Below are 11,410 nucleotides of genomic sequence, written 5' to 3'. Positions count from 1 at the left end.
GTGCAACACATAAAATTAATAAAGTACTGTGCAAATGTCTTAAGTACTAAATATTTATACCTAAGACTTTTGCACAGTACTGTACATATATGTGAAACACCTTCGTTTCTTTGGCTGCCCAAGTCTAGGGAAGACAACCTCCAGTCCCACCAAACGCGTGAGATTGAGGTGCGCTCAATCCCATCCCAAACCCTGGTTTGTGTGGATGCTGTGTCATTTGCTACCCTGTTAAAAATTAATGCCATGAAATAACAGGCAGTACACTGCAAACAATTAAAGGAATTATATTTATGAATCTTAATTAAAGGGTTTGTAAAGAATAACAAAAAGAAAATGCCCATTCTAATTAAACAGACAAATGTGCACAATCTTGAACTTCTCTGTCACTCATGCACTGGGCTCTTGGTTAACGTGAAAGCACACACCAGCTTCCGAACATCACTCAAAATTCATCTCGAACAAACGCCTCTCCCGCTGGATGGTATGCTACGACTAGTTCTCTCCAGCATCTTCTCTCTTCATCCCCTCTCAAACAAAATTTCCAAGCCCAACCTTAGTGTCCCTCACCAGAGAAACCTCCCCTTAATCTGACCATCCTAATTAGATGGGATACATTCCCCCTCTTTCTCATCTTCAACAGTAACCCAAACAAGCATGAAAACAGAACAGACTGCTCTTACAGAACTGCCAAAATGAAAGGCATACAGCATAACAGTAAAAACATGAATCAGGGCATTACATATGGGATATGGGCCTTATCTTTCCTATGTAAAGGAAAGATGCAGGAGTTGTCACTTCCACATCTGTGTTGACCTTGTCCTTGGGTGTAGAGATCATAATTTTGGAAGCTGCTGTTGGAATAACTTCAGCAATTAACTACAATGCATTTTATACATCATATGTACTATGGTACAGTCTTCAGCTGAATGTGTGTTCTTAGGATGAGAATATTAACTTTGCAAATGGTTAAGGAAAAAAAACTTTTCACATATTCAACCAACACTGTTTATTACACAGAGTAATTAATTCAGCATAAACATCTATTTAACATTTGTTTTTCTCTTTGCCAGGAATTGCATGACCTTTAATGCACATATTATTTAACCATTGCTATCTTAAGTACATGAAGGTGTACTGTTATATCAGACTTGTTAAAAAATTGCACATTCTTATTTATCTTATATTAATCAAATATATTAAATTCTACTGGGAAAGTTGTGATAAGAACCTTTGTTAATTGTCAGTGAGGGTTTAACTTGACAGTAACATTCTGCATATAAACTGTGGGGTAAAACATTTATTGGACAGTAATCAAGTAACCTAAGCAACCCACCAAAAATCTAAGTATGGTTGTAATGAAGGAACACCAGATGAACTTCAGGTTGGTTAGCTCTTTGATTGTGTACTACATTCAGAATTGCATGGAGATCCTTTTATACATCCTCATCGAAATGTGATGCAGTTCTAGTTGTCTAAACTTAAATAGAGGCAACTGCTTCATGAATTTCTTTAGATCTTGCATGATCTTTAGATACTCTTGCTTAAAATGCAGGTAAAGATATCCATTTGGAAGACAGGTGTGTTGTCTCAACCCAGATCAGTCAAATGCAATTCCAAGATGTGCTCAGCATTGTGTTCTTCCACTTTACTATAGACCAATCTACCTATATTTTTTTCAATATATTGTAATCCTCCTCCATATCCAGGACAATATTAATCAAGTTGTCATCATCTGAGAGTTTATATTTCCCTAAGTGGGGTTCTTTCCTTATTGGGCTACAGGGTGGATCTGCAAAGAAAAGGGTTAGAGTGTCTTCTGCAGACACAGATCCAGCAGATTGAGAAGAGGGCGGACAGAATTCACTCAAAGGTTCCAGTTTTCCTGCCAATGCCTCAAGCGTTCGAATACTGGTGCTCTCTTCATAAAACACAATGGCAAAATATTATCAAAGCTCCCTGCTTAAATATCTGCAAAATGATACAATGATTTCACAACTTGCAAGTATAATGTGACCATATAAAGCTTTTATTGTTAGTTTATGATGCAAGTTATTTTGGGTGGGATCAGAATGTCAAAATGGAATCAACAGGGTAACTGGAAGAGTTGCTCCAAGAACCCAGGCTCAATCTGTGACTGCATGAATTTCCCATGGGTGCTCTGGTCTCCTTCGGCATTCTTAAGATACACAGGTTGGGAGATGAATTGACCTTTCATGTTGGTGTGTGGTAGAACCTGAAGGGAATGTGGGGGAAATTAAATGGGTTTAGATGGCTAGGGTAAATGGATATTTGATGATCAGTGAACTCAGTGGATCAAAGGGAGGTTCCTTGCTGTACAGTAAAACTACAGCAATTATATAAAACCTAGGGAAGGTCTGCAATGTGCTTTAATGGAAATAGGGTTCAACACAATATGGTGTTCCCAACTGAGGCTTTAACTATGGAATACTGAGATCATAATGCTGCTAATAGCTTCATTGCATGGATTGGTGACTTGGGTTTCTGATGGCAATATAAGTTTGTCTGTCTAACTCATTACTCTATGTAAACGACTTGCCTCAAACATTTTTAAAACAACTAGACAACTTTCAGAGGCTTTTACTCCTTAACAGATGACAATGCTGCTTACATTGGGATCAGTAATGTAAGGAATCAATCACTGCGAGCTGAATTGGGTTTGATTTAGAGGTACAGTGGCATGCAAAAGTGTGGGCACACCTGGTCAAAATTTCTGTTACTGTGAATAGCTAAGTAAGTAAAAGATGACCTGATTTCCAAAGGCATAGAGTTAAAGATGACACATTTCTTTAATATTTTAAGCAAGATTACTTTTTTATTTCCATCTTTTACAGTTTCAAAATAACAGAAAAGGAAAAGGGCCCAAAGCAAAAGTTTGGGCACCCTTAGTAACACCCCCTTTGGCAAGTATCACAGCTTGTAAATGCTTTCTGTAGCCAGCTAAGAGTCTTTCAATTCTTGTTTAGGGGATTTTCACCCATTCTTCCTTGCAAAAGGCTTCTAGCTCTGTGAGATTCTTGGGCCGCCTTGCATGCACTGCTCTTTTGAGGTTTATCCACAGATTTTCGATGATGTTTAGGTTGGGGGACTGTGAGAGCCATGGCAAAACCTCTAGCTTGTGCCTCTTGAGGTAGTCCATTGTGGATTTTGAGGTGTGTTTAGGATCATTATCCTGTTGTAGAAACCATCCTCTTTTCATCTTCAGCTTTTTTTTAATAGACGGTGTGATGTTTGCTTTCAGAATTTGCTGGTATTTAATTGAATTCATCCTTCCATCAGTGAAATGTTCCCCATGCCACTGGCTGCAACACAAGTCCAAAGCATGATCGATCCACCCTGTGCTTAACAGTTGAAGAGGTGTTCTTTTTATAAAATTCTGCACCCTTTTTTCTCCAAACATACCTTTCCTCATTGCGGCCAAAAAGTTCTATTTTAACTTCATCAGTCCGCAGGACTTGTTTCCAAAATGCATCAGGCTTGTTTAGATGTTCCTTTGCAAACTTCTGATGCTGAATTTTGTGGTGAGGATGCAGGAAAGGCTTTCTTCTGATGTTTCTTCCATGAAGGTCATATTTGGGCAGGTGTCACTGCACACCACCACTCCAGAGTCTGCTAAATCTTCCTGAAGGTCTTTGGCAGTCAAACGGGAAGTGTGATTTGCCTTTCTAGCAATCCTACGAGCAGTTCTCTCGGGAACTTTTCTTGGTTTTCCAGACCTCAACTTGACCTCCACCATTCCTATTAACTGCCATTTCTTAATTACATTATGAGCTGAGGAAATGGCTACCTGAAAACGCTTTGCTATCTTCTTATAACCTTCTCCTGCTTTGTGGGCATCATTTATCTTAATTTTCAGAGTGCTAGGCAGCTGCTTAGAGGAGCCTATGGCTGCTGATTGTTGGGACAAGGTTTGAGGAGTCAGGGTATTTATAAAGCTTTGAAATTTGCATAACCTGGCCTTCCCTAATGATAATTGTGAACAAGCCATAGCCCTAACAAGCTAATTAAGGTCTAAGACCTTGGTAAAAGTTATCTGAGAGCTCAAATCTTTTGGGGTGCCCAAACTTTTGTATGGTGCTCCTTTCTTTTTTTTTCCACTCTAAAATTGTACAAAACAAAAATAATACACAATTCTTGCTTAAAATGTTGAAAAGAATGTTTCATCTTTAACTTTATGACTTTTGGAGATCAGTTCCTCTTCTACTCACTTAACTATTCTCAGTAACAGAAATTTTGACCTGGGTGCCCTAGAACTGATGCACCATCAATAACTCTCGGAGACGGGAGGCGAACGATAGGCTTTTATTAGCTGCAAGGGACCACCACACAACATCCTGGAGACTGAGGGGGGAGCAGTGCCTCCAACCGCCTTTAAACAGGGGTCTGTGGGAGGAGCCACAGGAGCAGTCAGCAGAGGGGCGTGTCCAGACAGGTATATGTAGTTCACCACAAGAACGTCCTGCATAAACCTCAGTTACAACCCAGAATTTTCATTTGCTTACGCCAGATACAGAGGTGGGATGTACAGATTAATGAAGCTGGCTGGATGATGAGGATTTCAGGAAGAAAATGGTTTGACTGGTGAATATTTTACTGCAGACCTGATTGGGGATTATGCAAATACACAAAACACAAGACAATAAAAGAGTGTTTTTTTTAAGACACTCTTGGATAGGTACATGGAGCTTAGAAAAATAGAACACTATGGGTAACCCTAGGTAATTTCTAAAGTAAGTACATGTTCAGCACAGCATTGTGGGCCTAAGGGTCTGTATTGTGCTGTAGGTTTTTCTGCTTCTATAAGTGCAGCAATAGGCCACCAGACATTCAATACGATCATGGCTCATCTTTGCTGACCACAGTTATGGGGATAACACTCAATTTCTTGGTCTTTCATATATTTACCTATTTCTACCTTAAATGTATCTAATGATCTGCCCACCACTGCCCTCAGATGCAGAGCATTCCAAAGTTTTATTACCCTCTGAGAGAAGAAAATTCCATGTACCTCAGTTTTAAATTGATGGCCCCTTATTTTACAACTAAATCACCTTGTTCATGACTCTCACCTTAGTGAAAACATCTCAACATCTGACCCATCAAGCCATCTTAACTTCCCTCAATTGGCTATACTCTAAGGAATACCATGGTCAAAGTCACTTAGATCACATTTCTTCCCCATTCTGATATTTGGTCTGAACAACAACTGAATCTCTCGACTATGTCTGCATGCATTGAGTTGCTGCCACATGATTGGCTGAATAGGTATCTGCATTAACGAGCAGGTATTTACCCAGAGAAGTGAACACAATGTAATGTTTGCAAGATTGCCAATGATATGAAAATAAGTAAAAGACCATGTTATGATGACATTGTGATTCTATAATGGGATATACACTGGGAGGCTATTTCATTAGGTACACCTGTATACCTGCTCATGAATGCAAATATCGAATTAGCCAATCACGTGCCATACAGCTATAGGTTCCTCTCCTTCAACTCTCCCTTTCAACATAGTTTACCTTTGATTAAACTATGTAAAAAATTGATTATATTCAACTTTGTTAAATGATTAATCATTTCCTCTTTGATTACTGCATCTAGCATACTGCTGACAAAATATATTTTGAACTAAGTGGTCTATAGTTACCCAACTGCTGTCTTCCTGTTTTCCAATTTACTGGTAAGCACCTGGAATTTAGCAAGTTTTGATAAATTTCAAACAGTGGGTTCACTATCTCAGCTTCCTTTGACACCCTAGAATGCAGTCATCTGTCCTGTAAATTGCTCAAATACTTTTTCCACCTGTGATTGAAATTTTTAGTTTCCTCCTATCATTTGAAATGAGCTTGTCTGTTACCTTAGAGATGTTTGCAGTGTCCTCTGTGGTGAAGTCTGATGCAAACAGCTGATTTAACATATCTGCCATTTCTATCTTTCCTGATATTAATTCATTAACCTTGTTCTCCAAAGGTCCCCATAAGTATCCATGCTAATGTTTCTCTATTTATATATCCACAGAAACTCTTTGTTTTGATCTCACACACAAGTTTTCTTTCAAAACAATTGTATCCCTTCCTGTGAGTTTTCTAGTCTTCTACTTCTACATCCTAAAAGCTTCTCAATTGTCTTAGTCTACAACTAGCCCTTGACACTTAGTGTGCCCTTTTTCCCAATATAACATTACTCATGATCACCTTAGTTAACCATGGATTGTGCCCCTTTCTCATAGAAACACTTCTCATAGATAAATTTCTCAATAGCATAGAACATTGAACACCCTTTGTCACAACGTAACCTACTCCAAGATCAATCTAACCCTTCCCTTGCACAATGCCCTCTATTTTTCTTTCATCCACGTGCAAACTTAAGATTCACATAAGTCCCTAATGTTAATTAATAATAAATGCTTCTATTACTACCCCTGGCAGAGTGTTCCATTTTCTTTGTAAAAAGCCTACACCTGACATCTGCTCTATATTTTTCTCTAATCACATTAAAATTATTTCCCCTTGTATTTAGTCATTTCTGCCCTGAGAAAAAGTCTCTGGCTGGGTATGCCTCTTATCATCGTGTATACCTTTATCAAACCATCTCTCATCCTCCTTTGCTCCAGAGAAAAGCCCTAGCTCGCTTACACTATCCCCATAAGAGCAACAAACACAAACTGCCTGGAGGAACTCAGCAGGTCAAGCATCATCTATGTAATGAATAAACAATTGATATTTCGGCCAAGACCCTTCAAGACCTGATCAGAACAACACTGTTTTACATGAAATACCACTACAGAATATTTTATAATCATCTGAGAGGACATAATGGAGTTAGTATTCAGGAATATTTTGAACCCAGACCTAGCTCTCTGTAGTTGCCAAAGCAATTCTTGTCTGTTCTAAATTAAAAACCTCCTAATTATTCTTCTTGAGTTATTTATCTCTCATAGTCCTATTTTCATTAGTGTCTCAATGGCTGCTCCCTGGCAAATTAGTATAGTTCTACCCCCATGGGGTCTTTTAAGATCTCATATCAATAATTAAATAAAATGGTATACAGAATAGCTTTTCAATGCTATTCAAATACTCTAATTTCAAAGAATGCCATTTAAGTAGTTCTGAAATAATCAGTATTACCTATTACTTCTAGGAGATTCTTTGTCAGTTCTTCACATGAATTATTTCCCTGTGTTTCTGGACATGTATGATTGTTGGTTTCTTGTGAGGGACTTTTGAGAAATGGAAAATACATTAATTAATATTGTTTATTTGACATCTTCAAATCTGACTTCTACAGTGCCTGCAGTTTACCCTAATTCAAATCCCAATGATAATGCATTGATAATCTTTCTTATCTTTCCTATTTCTAAATTCCTCATAAATTTCTCTAATCTTAACACTTGTTGGTAAGTGGTTTTGCCACATGTAGTCACAACTATCTCTGATGTTTTTTATCCTATTCGTTTTCACTATCTACATGTATTTTTCAGACCACTGATTAGCGTTGTGGATTTAGTTTTCACATACACATTAAACACCAGAACTCCGAAGCAGATACTCTATTCTGAGCACTGTCATGACAGGAAATTAAATCAATAGGAAAGGATAGAAAGATACAGGTCTACTTCAGACAAATTGGATTAACCTAGGCCAACATAGATAAGGTTGGATGCAAAGGCCCATTTTTTTTTGTTATACACTTCTATGAAGCTTTTCTATTATTCTACCAAGTGGACATAGGAAAATATTTAAGGATGCACTCAAAGCTTCCTTGAAGAAGTGCAATATCCACCAAATTCTGGGTACTTCTGGACAATGATCATGCAAAATGAAGATGCATTTATGATGGAATTGAGAACCCTGAGGTTGTACATTTGGAGAACACAGAAGCCCTGTGTAATGTTCTTTTACCTGATCTCCATATTGCCCTGCTGAAATCCTGTTCTACGTTGTCCCAATGCTGTCCTACTTCATCCCACCCCAGATTTTGAAAAGCTCTAACAAAAACACCATAATTTCATACTTATGGACTGAAGATCTCATCTCTTGTTATACACATGCCTCAGCATGTTAAATTCAAGAGCCCATTTTCAAATCTCTATCTCCTCACCAATCCAATAATCACCCAAAATTTCCTCCTTCTGCTTTATGGATGGTACACACACATACACCTCAAAACGGAACATTCTTATTGGTTCTTTCACTTGATCTTGACAACCATTACTTAACTATAATGATGCCCACTGGAATCTTCTAAGATATATTGATTTTCATACATATCACATTGGTTGCTCTTAAAGGACCTCTTTAGCACTGTCTCTATTTTTAAATCTACTTTGGTTATTATTTGCCCTTTTCCTTCATGGTTACTTTGAACCTTCTTTCTGCAAATGAGGTGTAATATTTAGAGGAAACACATATACAAGAAAATAAAAGAGTCTCTTTTTTTAAGAGACTCTTGGATAGGTACTTGGAGCTTAGAAAAATAGAGGGCTATGGGTAACACTAGGTAATTTCTAAAGTAAGTACATGTTCAGCACAGCATTGTGGGCCAAAGGGCCTGTATTGTGCTGTAGGTTTTCTATGTTTCTATACACGGTGGCAGAAAGTTATACAATTTATACCTCAATTATTAAGTACCTGATATATTCTTGTGTAATATTGTCTGTGTTCTCACAACCACTCTTAAAGGGACCATATGGTACTGGAACATTGGCATTCATGATAAAATTTTCCCCATTTCCATAAACTAACCACTTTACTTTAAATGCAACATTATTGCAATCCATCAAGGCAAGTTCCTTTGGCATACAGTAATATGGTCCTCTCTCGGGCAACATTTGAAGAAATGTCTGGGTGAAGTGGGGAGAATTGAAAGATGGGCACAGTCTAGCAAAGGAATTGTCAATGAATGCACCATGGTCTGGTTCCAGTAACCTTGCTGATTCAAGCCACTCAGAGTCTGAAGAGAACACAGGAGAAACAATATTGCCCTCCAAGGCTCGATCCAAAGCTGCTGCTAAGTCTTCCCTGCACTGCCTCAGTTTCTCAGACATTTTATTTACCTGCATGAAAAAATAAAGTATCTTGATTACCACATAGCATAAAAATAAACACAAAAGCGAAATGAAACTACAGTGAATTTATAATAGAAAATTTCTATTCATTGGTAATATTTTAATTGGCTCAAGCAAAAACTACCATTTCAGCACAGAGTGTTCACAATGGTAAGACTTATTGTAAATTCTCTGTTGTTATCAGCACTGATTTTCAAACTTCTATTGATCTGCTCAGAACCTTGGTTTCCCAGGGCATTGTGGACAATAACTAAAACCAAGAAGAATCCCTTAAAAGTGGAAATGATCCATGCAAGGTCATATTTACTGCTATCATATCCTTTTCCCAAATTACAGACTTTGTTTCTTTCAAAGACACAAAACATACTGAAATAGAAGTGATTAAGAATATGATTACAGTTACCTTTGTCATTACATTCCAGAATTAATAGGTGCACAATTAACTTTCCTACACAATAGAGATCATCACCAACTTTGTATTTAATATTTGTTGCCATCTCTATGAAAGGCAACAACATGTATGAAATACTTCAAAAACTCATTGCTCCTCTTTAATAAATCAGAATACAGTAGATATGGTTATGTATCAATCCAGCTTGGTGACCATACCTGTAAGTGTACAGGAAGTTTTTGTACAAAGTTTGTGAGAAATGAGAGGGCAAAGTCCTGACATAACAGTTCACCATTTTGGAGAAATAGGCCGTGAAATTTCATGGCAAAATCTGTATTGCTAATTATTATCTGCAATATTGTAGTTACTCTGAGTTGGCAAATGGGAGCTTCTATATCCAAGGGTTTGATGTTTACTGTTTACACCCTTTTCCCTCTGAATCATCATTTTGACAGGACAAAGTATCATGTGCAGTAATATGAAAGGAGGATTATTGAGAAGAATAGCAGCTTCTTCCTAGTTCCTGCTAAAGCAAGGCTTTCAATTATCATGTCCTGAAATAATGATTGTGAGGGAGTGATTGCTGAAGTTGAGATGCATGAAGCAAAAAGTTATTCTTTGGTTTGAAATATAGCTTACTCCTTAATAACCCATAAGAGCATCATTATAATTGATCAATTTTGTTAAGCTAAGTTTCATAAACTCTTACATGAGGGAAATATTTCTCAGGAAAATTGCCCAACAGTATAGCAATACCTCAAGACCTGGATCAGGCACTCAAATATTTACTATGGAGACTGCATCCAGATTAGGACCATAGAACCATAGAACATTACTGCACAGAAACAGGCCTTTTGGCCCTTCTTGGCTGTGCCAAACTATTTTTCTGCCTAGTCCCACTGACCTGCACCTGGGCCATATCCCTCCATACACCTCTCATCCATGTACCTCTCCAAGCTTTTCTTAAATGTTAAGAGCCCGCATTTACCACTTCATCTGGCAGCTCATTCCACACTCCCACCACTCTTTGTGTGAAGAAGCCCCCCCTAATGTTCCCTTTAAACTTTTCGCCCTTCACCCTTAACCCATGTCCTCTGGTTTTTTTCTCCCCTAGCCTCAGTGGAAAAAGCCTGCTTGCATTCACTCTATCTGTACCCATCATAATTGTATATATCTCTATCAAATCACCCCTCATTATTCTACACTCCAGGGAATAAAGTCCTAACCTATTCAACCTTTCTCTGTAACTCAGTTTCTCAAGTCCCGGCAACATCCTTGTAAACCTTCTCTGCACTCTTTCAACCTTATTAATATCCTTCCTGTGATTCGGTGACCAAAACTGCACACAATACTCCAAATTCAGCCTCACCAATGCCTTATACAACCTCATCATAGCATTCCAACTCTTAAACTCAGTACTTTAATTTATAAAGGCCAATGTACCAAAAGCTCTCTTTACTACACTATCTACCTGTGACACCACTTTTAGGGAATTTTGTATCTGTATTCCTAGATCCCTCTGTTCTACTGCACTCCTCAGTGCCCTACCATTTACTTGTATGTTCTACTTTGGTTTTTCCTTCCAAAGTGCAATACCTCACACTTGTCTGTATTAAACTCCATCTGCCATTTTTCAGCTCATTTTCCCAGCTGGTCCAAACCCCTCTGCAAGCTTTGAAAACCTTCCTCACTGTCCACTACACCTCCAATCTTTGTATCATCAGCAAATTTGCTGATCCAATATTTCACATTATCATCCAAATCATTGAGAACGATGACAAATAACAATGGACCCAGCACTGATCCCTGTGGCATACCACTAGTCACAGACCTCCACTCAGAGAAGCAATCTTCCACTACCACTCTCTGTGACTTCTCCCATTGAGCCAATGTCTCATCCAATTTACTACCTCACCATGTATACCTAGCGA

General features: G+C 38.1%; 1 pseudogene; it reads left to right on the top strand.

The window, feature by feature from the left end:
* The window catches only part of LOC140741986 (glutathione peroxidase 2-like), a 54,983-nt pseudogene that overhangs the window by 17,932 nt on the left and 25,641 nt on the right, over nucleotides 1–11,410 (top strand).

Source organism: Hemitrygon akajei, chromosome 19 (assembly GCF_048418815.1).
Source record: "Hemitrygon akajei chromosome 19, sHemAka1.3, whole genome shotgun sequence".
Classification (NCBI taxonomy): Eukaryota; Metazoa; Chordata; class Chondrichthyes; order Myliobatiformes; family Dasyatidae; genus Hemitrygon; species Hemitrygon akajei.
This window is presented reverse-complemented; position numbering and strand designations above follow the sequence as displayed.